Below are 14,398 nucleotides of genomic sequence, written 5' to 3'. Positions count from 1 at the left end.
GCTGTAGTACATATGCTGGGACTGTAAGTGGCGCTGTAACTTCCGCCAAAATACACCAAAAGCCGCGAAGAAGAGCAACCAAGCAGCCCCTGCCGCAATGTTGCCATGGCTACCCTTCTGTTTAAGCCCCGAAACTGAAACTGAAACTGAAAGAAACTGAAAGAAACCAATCTGTGGATATTGCATCCCGACCAAGAAACACGAAAGAAAACAACTCCGTGGAGAGGACGGCTCAGAAAGAGAGAGATATTCTCTACAAACACCGGGTGAGATCCTCCTTTGTCAATATAATGGATCAATGCATGAAATCTGACTCTGTTTATTTTGTTTAAGGAGTATATTGGGCGTTAACAATTCTGGTTTGCCTTTTATAATATTATTTCATTCAAGAACCCCTTGTGCGTTTAATTAACACAGCTATTTTTGATAGTTGATACAGCAGTGAGCAGGAGAGGTAGGGAGAGCCGGGGCTATCGTTATTTTTTCAGGAAATATTCGTATCAAGGTGATTACACGGACTCGGTTGACCCCCCAGAGCGTTTCGTTTGCAAATCTATCCACCTTGGGACCCGTTATTGTTTGTGGGGTCAGTTTCTATCGGCCTCGTGTAAATAATAGGGCTATACGCACGCGAAACTATGCAGATACAAGCAGTTTTCTCCTCGTGTAAACGGCGCCTTAATCCAACAACAATCCGCGGTACCGATGCGCGCCCTCTCTCTCTCTTGCTCGCTCGTACTTTGGCTGTGAGCTGCGGGCGCCTGATAAGTCAACATCCCCCACTTTCATCACTTACAGAGCCCATCGTACACTCTTAAAACTACTGGGTTAAAAAATAACCCAATCATAACCCAGCTGCTGAATCACTATAGGACAGAACACGCGCTGGGTTGTCTTAACCCATTTGCTGGGCTGGATAATTTTAACCCATGTGCTGGTTTGTTTCTTTGACCCAAGCTAGTGATTGAAATTAACTATATCATTGGGTTAAATATAAACCATACATTGGGTTGTTCATTTGACTCAAGCTATTGATTGAAATTAACTATATTGTTGGGCTAAATAGAATATGATAATAATGTATAATAACTATCTCCAAACACACCATATATATAAAAAATGCATTTATTGATCATTTCAACAGCTTTGGCAAATCGCCAACATTCCATTTCCACTATAAAAGAACAATGGAGACAAAATCATTTGCTGACATATTGTGAGCTTGCAGATCAGCTATTTTCGCTACTTTCGCACGAGACAACATTTGTCAAACAAAAAAAACATGTTTAAATATCGAGATAAAACATTTCTCTTCCCGGCAGAAACTATATACAGACACAAACATAATAAGGTAAATAAATAAATGAAGTAAATTAAATAAGTAAATAAAATCACATAAAGTAATAAAAATAAAATAAAAATAAATGAATTAACAGGACTAGTAGGTACAGTGTAAACGTGTGTCAATGTTTTGACACAATTAAAGTGTGTGCCTACTGTGTTTTACAATCATGTTTTTTGTCATTCATATTTTTAGAGAGCAGCCGTCAACTTGTTTGACACAATCACATCACTAAAAGGCTACTTCTCTCTCTGTGTACTTTTAGGCCTAAGCTGCAATTGATGTCCTCAAAAATTTGACATTTGAGGATTCATGTCCATCACTTTCATATACTGCCTGTTGGATAAACTCCCAGGTAGGGAGACACTGCTTTGTGTAATTGTGCGCTTCTATTACAGTTTAGGAACTGGGGTAGTTCCTATAATAACGCAGTGTAGGCGGAGCCGTGACGTCATCTTCAGTGAGAACTCCAGAAACACAACACAGCCGTTAGCTGTTAGCACTCAGAGCTCACAGCTCCTTATATATGTTCAGAAACTCGACAAAAGTTAAACAAGTACACACCAGACTGCCTGTGTCATGGTGAATACAGTCGCTGCTTTATTTATGTCTGTATAGGCCGTTGTTGTGAGTGTGGACGGTCGGAGCATATACTGCGTTAGCTTAGCCAATCTCCATTCAGAAAACACGCATTTTAAAAGGTTTTTCGCCTGCCGTCTGTCTGCAGACTTGTCAAAGCATTAATTCATGGTTTTTACTAACCGGTATCAGTATGTTGTTACTTCGGCATCATTTTGAAACGTGTATTACAATTAAATCACGGTCAAATATGTCCATCTTGTTGTAGTTGTAGCCCCCTTGCAGCGCTCCTCTCTCTAGTTTAGCATACTCAGCCCTGTTTGTTGGCCTCGATAGAACCACAATTTTATCGGGCCAGAAAAGACGTGAAAAAGTGGCCCCGGGCCGGAACTAGGCCTAGTGGAAGCGCAACCAAAAACGTGCACGGCACGACACGGCACGCTTAAAGCGAGCTCCGCGCTGTAGTGGAACTGCGCCATAATGGTCGACAGCGTGGGGGACGAAGGAGAAGAAGGGGAGGAGTACTAAGCCACACTGAAAGAAACGACTTGATCTATTAAAAAGTATTTGTGGTCCAGGCGAGCCCAGGCCTCTGCGATGGCGGTGGTGTTGCTCAGCATGCACACGGCCCTCTGCACCTTGGCCAGGTCTCCTCCAGGAACCACGGTGGGGGGTGGTAGTTGATGCCCACCTTGAAGCCAGTGGGGACACCAGTCCACAAACTGGATGGTGCGCTTGGTTTTGATGGTGGCGGATGGCAGAGTTGACATCTTTGGGCACCACATCACCACGGTACAGGAGGCAGCAGGCCATGTACTTGCCATGGCGGGGTGTCGCATTTCACCAACTGGTTGGCCGGCTCGAAACAGGCGTTGGTGATGTCAGCGACCGACAGCTGCTCGTGGTAGGCCTTCTCTGCAGAGATAACTGGGGCGTAGGTGGCCAGAGGGAAGTGGATACGAGGATAGGGCACCAAGTTGGTCTGGAACTCAGTCAGATCCACATTCAAGGCACCATCGAAGCGCAGGGAGGCGGTGATGGAGGAGACGATCTGTCCAATCAGCCTGTTGAGGTTGGTGTAGGTGGGGCGCTCGATGTCCAGGTTCCTGCGGCAGATGTCGTAGATGGCCTCATTGTCCACCATAAAGGCACAGTCGGAGTGCTCCAGGGTGGTGTGGGTGGTCAGGATGGAGTTGTAGGGCTCCACCACAGCGGTGGACACCTGGGGGGGCGGGGTAAACCGCAAACTCAAGCTTGGACTTCTTGCCGTAGTCAACAGAGAGACGCTCCATCAGCAGGGAGGTGAAGCCAGAGCCGGTTCCTCCTCCAAAGGAGTGGAAGATCAGGAAACCCTGGAGCGCTGTGCACTGGTCAGCCTGGAAATAAGGGATAATGGTTTTTAATGTTTTGCCATCAATCGAAATATTTTTTTATTTTAAAGGCTTCACTTGCAACATGTACATGAGATGAAGAGCTCACCAGTTTGCGAGTCCTGTCAAGAACCAGGTCGATGATCTCCTTGCCGATGGTGTAGTGACCGCGGGCGTAGTTGTTGGCTGCGTCCTCCTTACCGGTGATCAGCTGCTCGGGGTGGAAGAGCTGGCGGTAGGTTCCTGTACGGACTTCATCTGAGGAACAACACGGGTACAATCAATTTGACCCTGAACAGAAGAGGTGTCTCGTCTCTATTTATCAACATCAACCAATTGGAAAAAAAGTTGGAACATTTTAAAAGTAATTTAAAAAATGTCAGAATAAATATATTTATAACTAGTTTAGCTTGTTCCAGAGGTAGATAAAATAGCTAAGTGTGTTAGGTCTAACTCTTAATGTGTGTTCTGCTTCGCTCACCGGTCCGTCACAGCGGGTGGAGCTGCAGGATTTCTGCTTCACACACACGTTGCATACCGCTATTTTACTGTCATTTTCGGACACTTAAAATACTGCCAGACTAGTGAAGCCATTTTGGCGAGCTTGTTTTGCCGCGCACAGAGAAAAGTGTCATGTATTTTACATGCAACGATAGCCTAATCTAAAATGCTCTACTCTGGCGTACCTTTCGTGTGGTGTGTTGCGTCAGCGCAGACTCTCGCATCGTTATTGTTGCACACTTTGCAGGAGGCTACTCTTGGGCTTCGCTTGACCCTCGTCTTAGCCATGGCTTGTATTTGTCTGCTGCTAGCCAACGCTCGTTGAAACGGCAACCTCCTGGCATACTGTCATCTATCACTCATCAGAATGCCCAGGTCACACGCGTAACAAAAACACTTGCCGGTCACGCGCATAGGAAGGCCGGAGCGGAGCTGTTTTATGTAAAAGCGAAGCAATTAAGCGCGCTCCGACTTCTTTATTTTCTTTTAATCTAAAAAGCGAAGTAAAGCATTTACAATTTCAAGCACTTTATCCCAAATTCAAGCACCATTCCCAAAATTCAAGCACTTTTCAAACCTTGAAAACACCTCGTACAATTTCAAGCATTTTCAAGGATTTCCAGCACCCGTACGCACCCTGACTATTAGATATACAGTCACAGGGATACATTAATACAGTATCTTTGACTGTAGTTTAAAGCGATGGAAGTTACGTTTTAACGGCCAATTTCAACCGTTATGATTTGAACTGCCAAAAAAATCAAATTACCGGTAGTTTTATTATTTATATAATTGTTTTGTTCGTCAGTACTCACCATTTTTGTAGGATTTTTCCCCTGCTTCTTTCAGACACTGAAGAATCGGTTGTTGAAGGTTGTAGTGAAAGGAGGAGGAAAGGAGCTGCCTATATTTATAATTTTCTGAGGGGGCGGAGACACAGCGGCGGTTTAAATTTCTTTCTGGCGCCAGTGGCGCGAGCAAACGCTGGGCAGAGGTGCATTCAGGCATGGCTCGAAATATTCCGATCCTACACGTTAGCTGTGTCATCTAAAATAACTGTTTTTAATTTTCGTTCTATTGAACGTCCAGAAACGTTTGAATTAAGATCAGCAATTATTGTTTCATCGTCTAAAAAAGTGTATTATATATTCACCCCATGCAAACGTTTTAGGCTTCTATTTATGTCGGCCCTGAATTGGAAAAGGCATGAAAATATCACACACACAGAGTTGAATTATTTTTTTTCTAATCTAAACAACACACAAGCTGAACATATCCCCATAATTTATAGAATATCAAAAGCTAAAACTACAAGTTTGTTTTCATTGTATTTTTAACCTGAAAGTTATACCCAGGGGGCAAAACCCAATTTTTTCGGAAATCAGACATGGAATGTTGTAAAAGGTTGTCCACCAGAAATGATATCTAGGACCTTCAAGGATCACAACCTGGGTGGACAACCCGGTCAACTAGCTACTGGAAAGCTACAGTGAGGGTCCAAACAATGCAACCCCTATATGAAAAAAAGTCAAAAATTCTGGCTGGATCAGATGCCATCATTCTCTTTCTGATTGAATATCTCTGTGACAGTTCATAGTAAAGACAAACTGAGCCAACCAATTGAAAGAGCAGAACATAAGCTTTCAGGTGATGCCTTGGTTAAGCATGTTCTCAATAAGGCCACTAGATGAAACTGTGCCTTTTTTGTCTCTCCAAAGCGAAATCCATTTCAAGCAATGCACTTGCTCTAATCCTCTGGATTATTTGCTGTGTTCAAAATGGGTAATAATTATAATAATAATACATTTGATTTATATAGCGCTTTTCCTGGTGCTCAAAGCGCTTAACAAGCAAGTAAAGAAGAAAAATGTAGGAACTGGGGCAGTATCTATAGTAACGCAGTGTAGGCGGAGCCGTGACGTGATCTTCAGAGGACCCCAGAAAAACAACACAGCCGTTAGCTGTTAGCACTCAGAGCTCACAGCTCCTCATATATGTTCAGAAACTAGACAAAAGTTAAACAAGTACAAACCACAGACTGCCTGTGTCATGGTGAATACAGTCGCTGCTTTATTTATGTCTGTATAGGCCGTTGTTGTGAGTGTGGACGGTCGGAGCATATACTGCGTTAGCTTAGCCAATCTCCATTTAGAAAACACGCATTTTAAAAGGTTTTTCGCCTGCCGTCTGTCTGCAGACTTGACAAAGCATTAATTCATGGTTTTTACTAACCGGTATCAGTATGTTGTTACTTCGGCATCATTTTGAAACGTGTATTACAATTAAATCACGGTCAAATATGTCCATCTTGTTGTAGTTGTAGCCCCCTTGCAGCGCTCCTCTCTCTAGTTTAGCATACTCAGCCCTGTTTGTTGGCCTCGATAGAACCACAATTTTATCGGGCCAGAAAAGACGTGAAAAAGTGGCCCCGGGCCGGAACTAGGCCTAGTGGAAGCGCAACCAAAAACGTGCACGGCACGACACGGCACACTTAAAGCGAGCTCCGCGCTGTAGTGGAACTGCGCCATAATGGTCGACAGCGTGGGGGACGAAGGAGAAGAAGGGGAGGAGTACTAAGCCACACTGAAAGAAACGACTTGATCTATTAAAAAGTATTTGTGGTCCAGGCGAGCCCAGGCCTCTGCGATGGCGGTGGTGTTGCTCAGCATGCACACGGCCCTCTGCACCTTGGCCAGGTCTCCTCCAGGAACCACGGTGGGGGGGTGGTAGTTGATGCCCACCTTGAAGCCAGTGGGACACCAGTCCACAAACTGGATGGTGCGCTTGGTTTTGATGGTGGCGATGGCAGAGTTGACATCTTTGGGCACCACATCACCACGGTACAGGAGGCAGCAGGCCATGTACTTGCCATGGCGGGTGTCGCATTTCACCAACTGGTTGGCCGGCTCGAAACAGGCGTTGGTGATGTCAGCGACCGACAGCTGCTCGTGGTAGGCCTTCTCTGCAGAGATAACTGGGGCGTAGGTGGCCAGAGGGAAGTGGATACGAGGATAGGGCACCAAGTTGGTCTGGAACTCAGTCAGATCCACATTCAAGGCACCATCGAAGCGCAGGGAGGCGGTGATGGAGGAGACGATCTGTCCAATCAGCCTGTTGAGGTTGGTGTAGGTGGGGCGCTCGATGTCCAGGTTCCTGCGGCAGATGTCGTAGATGGCCTCATTGTCCACCATAAAGGCACAGTCGGAGTGCTCCAGGGTGGTGTGGGTGGTCAGGATGGAGTTGTAGGGCTCCACCACAGCGGTGGACACCTGGGGGGGCGGGGTAAACCGCAAACTCAAGCTTGGACTTCTTGCCGTAGTCAACAGAGAGACGCTCCATCAGCAGGGAGGTGAAGCCAGAGCCGGTTCCTCCTCCAAAGGAGTGGAAGATCAGGAAACCCTGGAGCGCTGTGCACTGGTCAGCCTGGAAATAAGGGATAATGGTTTTTAATGTTTTGCCATCAATCGAAATATTTTTTTATTTTAAAGGCTTCACTTGCAACATGTACATGAGATGAAGAGCTCACCAGTTTGCGAGTCCTGTCAAGAACCAGGTCGATGATCTCCTTGCCGATGGTTGTAGTGACCGCGGGCGTAGTTGTTGGCTGCGTCCTCCTTACCGGTGATCAGCTGCTCGGGGTGGAAGAGCTGGCGGTAGGTTCCTGTACGGACTTCATCTGAGGAACAACACGGGTACAATCAATTTGACCCTGAACAGAAGAGGTGTCTCGTCTCTATTTATCAACATCAACCAATTGGAAAAAAAGTTGGAACATTTTAAAAGTAATTTAAAAAATGTCAGAATAAATATATTTATAACTAGTTTAGCTTGTTCCAGAGGTAGATAAAATAGCTAAGTGTGTTAGGTCTAACTCTTAATGTGTGTTCTGCTTCGCTCACCGGTCCGTCACAGCGGGTGGAGCTGCAGGATTTCTGCTTCACACACACGTTGCATACCGCTATTTTACTGTCATTTTCGGACACTTAAAATACTGCCAGACTAGTGAAGCCATTTTGGCGAGCTTGTTTTGCCGCGCACAGAGAAAAGTGTCATGTATTTTACATGCAACGATAGCCTAATCTAAAATGCTCTACTCTGGCGTACCTTTCGTGTGGTGTGTTGCGTCAGCGCAGACTCTCGCATCGTTATTGTTGCACACTTTGCAGGAGGCTACTCTTGGGCTTCGCTTGACCCTCGTCTTAGCCATGGCTTGTATTTGTCTGCTGCTAGCCAACGCTCGTTGAAACGGCAACCTCCTGGCATACTGTCATCTATCACTCATCAGAATGCCCAGGTCACACGCGTAACAAAAACACTTGCCGGTCACGCGCATAGGAAGGCCGGAGCGGAGCTGTTTTATGTAAAAGCGAAGCAATTAAGCGCGCTCCGACTTCTTTATTTTCTTTTAATCTAAAAAGCGAAGTAAAGCATTTACAATTTCAAGCACTTTATCCCAAATTCAAGCACCATTCCCAAAATTCAAGCACTTTTCAAACCTTGAAAACACCTCGTACAATTTCAAGCATTTTCAAGGATTTCCAGCACCCGTACGCACCCTGACTATTAGATATACAGTCACAGGGATACATTAATACAGTATCTTTGACTGTAGTTTAAAGCGATGGAAGTTACGTTTTAACGGCCAATTTCAACCGTTATGATTTGAACTGCCAAAAAAAATCAAATTACCGGTAGTTTTATTATTTATATAATTGTTTTGTTCGTCAGTACTCACCATTTTTGTAGGATTTTTCCCCTGCTTCTTTCAGACACTGAAGAATCGGTTGTTGAAGGTTGTAGTGAAAGGAGGAAAGGAGCTGCCTATATTTATAATTTTCTGAGGGGGCGGAGACACAGCGGCGGTTTAAATTTCTTTCTGGCGCCAGTGGCGCGAGCAAACGCTGGGCAGAGGTGCATTCAGGCATGGCTCGAAATATTCCGATCCTACACGTTAGCTGTGTCATCTAAAATAACTGTTTTTAATTTTCGTTCTATTGAACGTCCAGAAACGTTTGAATTAAGATCAGCAATTATTGTTTCATCGTCTAAAAAAGTGTATTATATATTCACCCCATGCAAACGTTTTAGGCTTCTATTTATGTCGGCCCTGAATTGGAAAAGGCATGAAAATATCACACACACAGAGTTGAATTATTTTTTTTCTAATCTAAACAACACACAAGCTGAACATATCCCCATAATTTATAGAATATCAAAAGCTAAAACTACAAGTTTGTTTTCATTGTATTTTTAACCTGAAAGTTATACCCAGGGGGCAAAACCCAATTTTTTCGGAAATCAGACATGGAATGTTGTAAAAGGTTGTCCACCAGAAATGATATCTAGGACCTTCAAGGATCACAACCTGGGTGGACAACCCGGTCAACTAGCTACTGGAAAGCTACAGTGAGGGTCCAAACAATGCAACCCCTATATGAAAAAAAGTCAAAAATTCTGGCTGGATCAGATGCCATCATTCTCTTTCTGATTGAATATCTCTGTGACAGTTCATAGTAAAGACAAACTGAGCCAACCAATTGAAAGAGCAGAACATAAGCTTTCAGGTGATGCCTTGGTTAAGCATGTTCTCAATAAGGCCACTAGATGAAACTGTGCCTTTTTTGTCTCTCCAAAGCGAAATCCATTTCAAGCAATGCACTTGCTCTAATCCTCTGGATTATTTGCTGTGTTCAAAATGGGTAATAATTATAATAATAATACATTTGATTTATATAGCGCTTTTCCTGGTGCTCAAAGCGCTTAACAAGCAAGTAAAGAAGAAAAATGTAGGAACTGGGGCAGTATCTATAGTAACGCAGTGTAGGCGGAGCCGTGACGTGATCTTCAGAGGACCCCAGAAAAACAACACAGCCGTTAGCTGTTAGCACTCAGAGCTCACAGCTCCTCATATATGTTCAGAAACTAGACAAAAGTTAAACAAGTACAAACCACAGACTGCCTGTGTCATGGTGAATACAGTCGCTGCTTTATTTATGTCTGTATAGGCCGTTGTTGTGAGTGTGGACGGTCGGAGCATATACTGCGTTAGCTTAGCCAATCTCCATTTAGAAAACACGCATTTTAAAAGGTTTTTCGCCTGCCGTCTGTCTGCAGACTTGACAAAGCATTAATTCATGGTTTTTACTAACCGGTATCAGTATGTTGTACTTCGGCATCATTTTGAAACGTGTATTACAATTAAATCACGGTCAAATATGTCCATCTTGTTGTAGTTGTAGCCCCCTTGCCAGCGATCCTCTCTCTAGTTTAGCATACTCAGCCCGACTCAGCCTCGTTGTCTCTGGCCCTAGACCCGCGATTTTATGAGGCCAGAAAAACTGTGAATTAGGACCCGCCGGCCGGTACTAGGCCAAGTGGAAACGCAACCAAAGACGGGCCGCTGACGTCACAGCCCTCTTAAACCGTGCTCCGCGCTGTAGTGGAAACGCGCCATAATAGGCTCAGGCTCTGGCCGCATTAACGAAGTTACAAAGCTGTATAACATGAGCACAAACAGCACAACTTCAGTCGACTCCATCTCCATCATGTCTGAGGTCGGAAGGTAAACAACAGACAGTATACGCGGGAAGTTTTTTTTCTTCTTCTTCTTCTCTTGTTTTGTAGCGGATTGCAAACAACTTTAAGGTGCTTACCGCCACCTACTGTACTTGTAATCTTCCCTCAGGGAAAAGTACTCCGGTGTGAACGCGATCTGTACTAAGTGCCCTGGGGTTAAAAGCGCCAGGGCTCTTAGTGCCGGAACTAAGTACAGGAAAGTACTTGGTGTGAACGCGGCTATTGATGTCAAACACAAAGAAAGCCTTAAAACAAAGATCTACTGCACCCAGCAAAGTGTCCGTTTCAATGGCGTTGTCTGACACAATGGTGAAGGTCTGGCATGTTGTCATGTCATCACCAAGACACAAGATGTGCGGGAAGGGTTGAGTTCTCTCTGCTGTCTGTAGGTACTGTACCATGTTGGTCCCCACCTGTTAATTACACAACAGTTACTTGCAATATAACCTGCCATTTAAGTTAAGCATGTTGTTTTTATTATCTTTTTTATGGAAGTATGAAAATGCTAGTATATAAACACAGAAACACCCACCATTATTGAAGTAGAAAAACAAAAGTAAAACTTACTGGTTGGATATTAATGAAGGACTTGCGGGACTCCTCTATGGTGGGTCTGTGGACTTTTCCTCCAATCTTGTAGACCGATGGAGGAAGCAGAGTCGGCAGGACTTTCAAAGCTCGGTCTACGTAATATAAGAATAATACATATTAACATCAACATTTAAATAGTATATAAAGATTGATATTTCTGAAGCAATATTGGCTTTTCTGCCCTGGTGTTGAATAGTAAAAACAAGGCGTGAATTGTATAGCCTATTATAATCACAGGAAGTGTTGTGACATCTTATCAGAATCTGAATCTTTATTGTCACATCACAGGTTTACAGGTGTAAAACAGTGGGTGAAATTTGTTTTTGTGCAAGCTCCATCGTTTTGATTGTTTCCAGAAAGAGAAAGAAAAGGAGGGGAGCAGGAATCAAAGAAAGACAACAAGGTATCTAATGAAGTGGTTCACAAACTTGTTCATGTATTTATGTATTTGTCCAAAGACTCCCATCCGAAAACATGTTGTGCAAGGGACCCCATACAAGATGATTGTTAAAATATTAAAAAAATTGCAGATCTACAAGCTCACAACGAGTCTCATTGGGACGCAATGCAAGCTTGTAGATCTGCTATTTTCAAAGAACCGGTGTGTGTGTGTGTGTGTTACATAGTATGAAATAGCTTACCTGGTGTCATGTCATCAAACACCAAGGGCAGTTTTCCCTCTCGCTGGGCATATGTAAGGATTCGGTCACTCATAGTAGCCCAGTTCTGAAACAGTTTTCCCACTGCCTCTGGATGAAGCTGCTGGAAGTCTTGTGATATCTGATACATTTTGAAAAACATGAAAAACAATAGAACAGTGTTTAAAGAAATTATATGGGCTTGTAGTACCTGTTAGGAAAAGGGTTAGGGGACAATTTGACAGCCAGTGTCACTTCAACAGGTAAATTATTAAATTATTACAAAGTATATACTGTAGGGTCTAAGTGGTTAAACATAAACTTGTAGTGCATTGCAGAGTATCAGTCAAATTGTCACGATCTGTCTGTGTTGTGTTTTGTCATGTCTAGATCTGTCTTTGGTTTCCTGTTTTATTTTGAAAAGTGTTCACCCCCCCCCCCGGCTTGTCTGTTGCTTCCTGTCTCTGTGTTCCCTCCTGCCTGATAACCCGATTGTGTTCACTTTGGCTGCGTTTCACTTCGGTTAAATGGATTCCTTGCGTCCCTCTCTTGCGTCGTTTCCCTGCGACTAGTCCCTCCCACCAGGGAAGCATGGAGAGACGCAAGGAAACCACGAGAATATGGTTTTGTTTTGTTTTTTCATTGTCAACAGCTTTTTGTAATTAAAGCTCGCCTTTTGTTACACTTTGAAACCCGCTTTTCCTCAATCTGCATTTGGGGCCTTACCTCAAAATCCTAACACAAATAGAGTATCATTCAAATAGACAAAACCGCAATAGCAAAATAATTTCTTACCATGCCAGGATTGTCTACAAGCCTAGGGAACTCAGTCAAGATTTCCGGGAGGCTTTTAGATCCATTGCTGCGAATCCACTTGCCTCTCTGTAGAGCTGTTTGATTCATGTAGTCCTCAACTTGGGACACTGGATACCTATTGACCTTCATCCATTCAACCATTTCTAGAAGTTTTTCAGGAGGCACATCAGATTCTGTTGAATGATAAGTACAGAGGTCCTCAGATTCATTATAGCTGATTTCAAACATTTGGGGTTCTGGCCTAATTGGAGAGTGTGTGAAAAGTCGCCAATCGGTCCAGCGGTGCCTGAGACTAGCTTTTAGAAGATGGATGGACAGAAGAGTCATGGGACCGAAAATATAATCCCTTGCATTTGTCCATTCTAGCCTGGCGGGGATAATTAACATTGGTTATTAGTAGGGATGTCCCGATCACCTTTTTTTGCTCCCGATCCGATTCCGATCATTTGATTTTGACAATCTGCCGATACCGATTTTTCCCGATCCGATCTTTATGCAATGCATTAAGAGGAAAAAAAAGGTAACAGATAACGGCTAGTCATCCAACGCGATGAATTCAGCTATCTTGGCTGTTCTGGGGTAGTTTCTCTTTCCTTTTAAAAGTCTCTGAAAGTGTCGGTTGTTTCAGTGCCGTTACCTGAGTGGCCGCTGTGTACTCGTCGTGTTGTTGTTGGTGGTGTTTGTATTAGATTGGTCATGTTGAACGTAGCTCTGTTCTTTCCACCACGCAGAACCTCCGCCTTGCAAACATTGCATCTGGCTGTTACACTGCCTTCGCTTTCAATTTTATAATACTTCCAAACTCCTGACATTTTCTCTGTCCCGACTCCCGAGTCACCAGCTGAACGTAGCCTCTTGTTAGCTTACTGCTACTATTAGACACTGCGCCCACTCTGTTGCCAGATTTGAGAGAAATAAGCAACCAGGTCTATGAAAACAAGCCCAAAAGAAGCAACACATACATGATGTTGTGTAATTTTAACCCAAAACTAAGGCCTCAGGATGACTTTAAGACGTGAACATGGTCATTTTTGTTTTGTAACATTAAATAAAATGTATAAAATTATTTTATAAAAAAAAAAAAAAAAAAATCCGATCCCCGATTTTTTTCTCCCGATCCCCGATCACGTGAAAATCACGTGATCGGCTCCGATCCCCGATCACGTGATCGGATCGGGACATCCCTAGTTATTAGTATTACCTGGTGTACTAGGTGTCTGTTCCTCCTGTTGTTCTTGGTGGCGTGGTCGTTTCAGCATTCTCATGCGCTTCCTGACGTTCCTCAAGCGCTCCTCCAGGAAACCTGTAGCAGGTTTGTGATTTCGGCCAGGTGTGTACCAAGCTCCCTGTAAAAGAGAAAATTAGATTATTATTATTTTTTAGAGATTTGGGTATGGAGGAAAATAGAGAGGGTTGTGTTTTCTGACACTTGGTGAGTTCCCTGGAACACCGGGGACACATTCATGTATAAAAGACGTACAAAAGTGCATTTTGCATGATAGGTCCCCTTTAAGTTAAAAGCATCAATCTGGTGCACTTTGAGAGCAAAATGAAGAGATCTATGGATACATCTTTCAACACCCATATGAAACAGAACTGTAAGCAGATTTTTCTTTTTGGATATTTTACAAATCACTCACCTTTTAAACTCTATTCTTGTTATTTTTAACAACTTTTTTGTTACTGTCATAACAAACTTTCATTTAGTCTCTAATGTCTCATTAATAACTATAATGATCATATCAAGGTGTGCCTTAACCTCACTGAGCTGAGGTTATTTGAGCCTCTCACAGGGTTCCTGCAGGTTTCGCCAACTCAAATTTAAGACTTTTTAAGACCACTTCGAATAGAATTTAAGACCTATTTCACGGCAAGAAAGTATGAAGGAAAATTGCTATGAAAGAAGAAATACGTCCCATAATTACTTACAAATCAAATGTATTCATGTTCAACATAAGAACAATGACTGAACATAACAGCATAAC

The 14,398-nt window shown here is 43.4% G+C and overlaps 2 pseudogenes; both read right to left on the bottom strand.

Annotated features, from left to right (window-relative positions):
* Positions 1-2,441: 2,441 nt before the first annotated feature.
* On the bottom strand, positions 2,442-3,553 carry LOC117494357 (annotated as a pseudogene).
* Positions 3,554-6,365: 2,812 nt separating this feature from the next.
* On the bottom strand, positions 6,366-13,787 carry LOC117494277 (annotated as a pseudogene).
* Between the last annotated feature and the right edge of the window lie 611 nt (positions 13,788-14,398).

Source organism: Trematomus bernacchii, unplaced genomic scaffold, assembly GCF_902827165.1.
Source record: "Trematomus bernacchii unplaced genomic scaffold, fTreBer1.1, whole genome shotgun sequence".
In the NCBI taxonomy this organism is placed as follows: Eukaryota; Metazoa; Chordata; class Actinopteri; order Perciformes; family Nototheniidae; genus Trematomus; species Trematomus bernacchii.
Note: the sequence above shows the minus strand (reverse complement) of the source record. Positions and strands in the feature narration are given on the sequence as shown.